Source organism: Triticum dicoccoides, chromosome 6B (genome assembly GCF_002162155.2).
Source record: "Triticum dicoccoides isolate Atlit2015 ecotype Zavitan chromosome 6B, WEW_v2.0, whole genome shotgun sequence".
NCBI classification, from domain to species: domain Eukaryota; kingdom Viridiplantae; phylum Streptophyta; class Magnoliopsida; order Poales; family Poaceae; genus Triticum; species Triticum dicoccoides.
In genome coordinates this window covers 610329694-610334537 of record NC_041391.1, presented here as the reverse complement: position 1 = coordinate 610334537, position 4844 = coordinate 610329694, and the positions used below count along the sequence as shown (strand labels likewise).

The 4844-nt window shown below is 46.0% G+C and overlaps 1 long non-coding RNA gene across 1 annotated transcript; it reads right to left on the bottom strand.

Moving 5' to 3' along the window:
• Positions 1–1444: 1444 nt before the first annotated feature.
• Positions 1445–3701, bottom strand: LOC119325206. Its single transcript, XR_005157393.1, has 3 exons — positions 3157–3701; positions 2192–2258; positions 1445–1738 (listed from the first exon to the last, which is right to left on the bottom strand). It is a non-coding gene; the product is annotated as an uncharacterized LOC119325206 (long non-coding RNA).
• Between the last annotated feature and the right edge of the window lie 1143 nt (positions 3702–4844).

Below are 4844 nucleotides of genomic sequence, written 5' to 3'. Positions count from 1 at the left end.
AAAAACCCAGTGCCCGGGCTTGCTGACGCGTGGCGGGCTTTTGGTCCCAGTTGGTAATATCCAAGCGAGACTAAAGGTCCTCCTACCCGAGCAATGCGCAACAACTATGTTGAGACTTTTGGTCCCGGTTGGTAATGCCAACTGAAACTAAAGGTCCTCCTACCTGAGCGCGCAGCACCCACGTGGAGCCCCTTTCGTCCCGATTCGTAAGCCAATAGGGACTAAAAGTTTTAGGCTTTAGTCCCGACCGTTTTGTTCAGGTTGAAAAACCGAGGCTAAAAGGCCTCTGGAACCGGGATAAACGGGCCGTTTTCTACTAGTGTTTGGGCAACAACTAACGTGACGACAGCCAAGTAGGTCACAAGGTTTCAGATGGATCCAATCCCTTCCCCTCTCTCCCCTATGGCAACGCCACCCGCCCCCTCCTTCCCTCCGGCGGCGACCTTGTCTCGTGTGGCCTCCTCCCCCTCTTCTTCCCCGCGGTCTCCTCCCTGCTCCTCCTCGGCGGCGCGCCTCGCTTTCCCCTCCTCCCCGGCTTCCTCGCCTCGCTCCGTCCTCCTCGCTCCTCCCCGAGCCAACAGGTTTTGGGCGCTTGATTCGGATGGATCTGGGTCGGACTCTGAGGCGCTTCCTTCCTCTCCTCGTCCGGTCCCTGTGGGTGGCCTTCCCATGGCTTCGGCGTCGGGCCGTCGGCGAAAATTCGCTCCTGGCGGGCGGGGTCGGTTCGTCGGGCCCGTGGTGGAGGAGGATGGCTGGCGCCACATTTCTCGGGGGCGCCGTCGTGCTGCGGCCTGGTCTCCGGCTCAGGCGTCGCTGGGCTTTGGTGGGGTTGGGTGGGCGCACTACTAGATATCCCAATATAACCGAGGGTTGAATCACCGTCGGATATTAAAGTTCACCATCGGCTAAGACTATAACCGACGGTGTACCGTCGGAAATCTCCCGTCGGTGATGCTTGGTCGGCCATTACTACAATAGCCGACGGTACTGTCGATTATCATCTTCGCCTACGGTTCAAAGCCGACGGTGGCCCGTCGATCATGTCTTGCTCAACAGCTGTCTCACCATGTGTCAACGACGCTGATAACCGACCGTTCCCCGCCAGTTATGTATTTGCCAGCGGTTTTTCTCTCCCGTCAGTATTGACATGGTTGACAGTATATTAGTACCGTCGGATTTAGCTATAGCCGAGAGTGTGCCTAACACCATCGGGAAAATAAAGGTTGACGGTCTGCATGCACTGTGGGACATTGTTGTCGCCAAGTGGTCCTCATACACCATCAATTTGTATAATTACCGAGAGTTTGACAATCTATATACTTTAATTATGCTGGCAATTATCACTTACATAGGCATATTATAAATCTAAGCATTTCAGAATTATTGCACAAAGTGCAAATATCACAATCATTAGATATTTCGCAGTGCAATATATTTGACCAAGTGACAAAAGATGAATTATATTTTGCACAATCTCATAATGTATCAAAAGCACAACAAGAGTTGCATCCAAATAACATTAAATATTAATGATTCATCAAAAGAAAAAGAAAAAAGAGGAAATAGTGACTACATAATTTTACAAAAAACATCAAACACCATCAAGGCTCCAGCTTGAGAACTTCAGTTGGTTGAATCACATGGAGAAATATGTTCTACTCTTTGGCCTCATATTACGCTCACCACCATAGATATCGCTCCCATCTTTGCGACTACCTCCAACATTGCTTCCCATTCTCTACAAGTTATCAAACTTTTTGTGAGAAACATGAAGACAGTGATCATAAGAAGGGATAACCAATTGAAATAATCTGGAGATGGCAAGACAAGTCAGACAAATATGCAAACGAAAATATAGCGCTGCAAGGAGGACGAGTGGACAACAAGTACTGCCAATCTACTTAGATTTTGACAAACAGATTCACACAGAACATATAAGTTATAGTTTGAGACCACAACACCAGCTGATTATAATCTGGACACTTAACTATTTGACAAGTGTAACTTCTTCCAAGCAAAATAGGACAAGTAACTCTTCCAATCTGATATGAAATTTGGGACAAGAAAAGAAGAAAGTACATATGAAACAACAAAAGAAGAACGTATAGACAAGAAAGCTGAAGCAAGCACTGCACCAATCCTATCTTTCGTTGCGCATGCAGGAGTAATGAAGCATAGACAAATCAGTAACCTGAAGAATACTGAAGTGGCACCCTTCGTCAAAGCCATCGGTTAATCTTAGGCAATGGCACCCTTGCCTGCATGTATACATTGATAAGTGAAGACTTCCTAATTTTTGTATGATTTCAAGACAAACTAGAAGAGGTACTTCCTGCACAGCAGTCTCCATCCGCAAGTTAAAAGACCAAGTACAAAGGAATTGGAACATTTCCAGTTTTCATGAAGTAACTGGAACAATGAGACATGGTTTTTCAACTGATGCAAGTCTGGCAACAAATCTAGATGCCATTAGATATTGCATTGATTTTTTTGTGCATTCCAAATGAAAAAAAAACAAGAAATTGCTACTATAGATGACCTGCTAGAATAAAAGAACCAACATTTTCTAATGGAGGGAGTACATAATGTGCATCTATGAACCACTAAAATATTCAAATAATCCATTGGCTCGTCTAGCATTTGGCAAAAATTACACTGACGCGCCAAAACTACTCTGCTAGTACACTTGGTAATAATTTAGACCAATTATATCTGATAGAAATTCACACCAAGATACATGTACAGAGCTGACGCTTCAAACTAAACTCCCACGAGTCAGTACTCAAGATAGTACGTAGAATGCTGGATTTGTTCACTAAATTGGCAAGAGATGTTATCATTCATATACATCTACCTGCATCAAACGTCAATGGTATCAATCGCTGCAAATACAAAGTAATTTAGCCCATCTAGTGCTGCTTTGCACTGCAAATACAAAGTAATTTAGTCCATCTAGTGGTGCTTTACACTGCAAAGCTGCAGTGGACCAAATAAAGATTAGGACGCAACAATGGGTTTTTGATTCTGAAATCGCCTTCTGGTGCGGCTCTGCTGCAGCGATGGAAAAAACGCAGGGCCGCACCGGCCAGGTGTCGAGCAGATGACGACACCAACTTGTCTATCCGATAAAGCAAAAGAAAAGGAAAAAGGTCGTACCATTAAAATGCAGAGATGCAGAGAACCTTGCCCACAACCTTCCTCATCAGCCTCCTGCAGAGATCCTTGCAACAGATGAGGAACAGAGTCTCAAGGTGTACCTCCACATCGTCGTAGTCGTAGAGCGATGACCGCTGCTTCTTGGACCAGCGATCTGAGAGCTTGGCGGTGAAGAACCCGCTCTGCGCAATGAATATTTGGCAGTACAAGCAGAACGTGAGGGAGAGACCGTCGTTGGAGCTGAATGTGAGGCGCACGTCGGAGGAGTCGAGGATAGAGGGGAGTGGCGGCGCTCAGAGGTGGGGAATCGAGTGCAGAGACTGATATCAGGGTAGGCGGTCAAAAGAAGAGAGGGTGCAGGGGATCCAGTAAGGATTTTTCTGGAGCGGCTGGAGGACTAGAGGAGGAAAGCAACGCCGATGGGCGAGAGGAGCGGCGGTGGTGGCGGCAGGTGGACGCACGGGCGGATCTGGGGAGCTGGCGTCGGGAGGGTTGAGGCGTAGGGGATGGGGGAGTGGCCGGATAAGGGGCAGGGACGGTTGCGTTGCGCGACTCCGAAATTTTCTAAAGGACCGCGCGCATTTTCTATTTTTAAGCCTCGCGCGCGCTTTGCTAAACAAAAATCTAGTTTCTATTATTTTCTTTTTGAAGTTAAATCAAGTTTCTATTCATAGTTTTGTTTTCCGTTTTCTTTTTTACAGATCTATTCTTATGTTTCCACTATACTCCAGTTTCTTAATTTAACATTTGGAACCCATAATTGTTTTAATTCTAGACATTACTTGCTAATTCATGATCTGAACAATACATTATTTATCTATTTTATTATATAGCTCTAACAATTCTTCCTAAAAAAATCCCTAATAAATTTATATTTGTTTTTTCATTTGCAAGAAGGCCAAGGCCATATAACGTTGTCCTACACTTACAAGATATGTACGAAAACTGAAAAAATAGGTCATTGGGTATATCGTGTCATTTTGCACTGCCGATGCCACGCATGAGCAAAACTCAATGGCACATACGGACCTTTGAACCACCCTCCGAGTCAGGGTAATATTGACATAGCAGCCGAGAAGTCGTCGGTAGGAGCATAACAAACTAAGAATAGGATCATTGTCCCACAGAACAAGGCGATGAAGAAAGCTCGACAACCAAGGTATGGCCAGAAAGAGCTGGTGAGGACTTGCACTAGCTTCTCAGTGAAGCCAAAGTTGGTCATGCTTCGCCGCACAGAGAAGAAGCCAACAGACCGAAACATGAACTGCATCGTTCACACCACAAACGACGTCGTGGAAGACCACCTACACGAATGAAGACAAAATTGAGACTCTAGATCTGGCCAGGCTGAAGCCACCCCCAGCCGCCAGCAATATGTATTGTTGGAACGAGGACAAGATAGGTGACCTTATTTCACGCTACTAATGATGCCATGGCCTTTCCACTGTTTGTCAGACACCTGGGCTAAACCCTAATTGAAGCTAGGGTAAACCTAAACAACACCAACATCCCCAAACCTGGGCTCCGCACCTGAAGGCGAGGGGAACCGGAGACATCGTCACATAAGAGAGAAAACCTAGCCGCTTTCTCTCTTGAGAACTTTCACTTCCCGAATATATTTTGTAGTTGGTGTAATACCCCCATTAGTCTCAATCAAAGTTGCCTACCTTCCATCATCAACCGGGCAA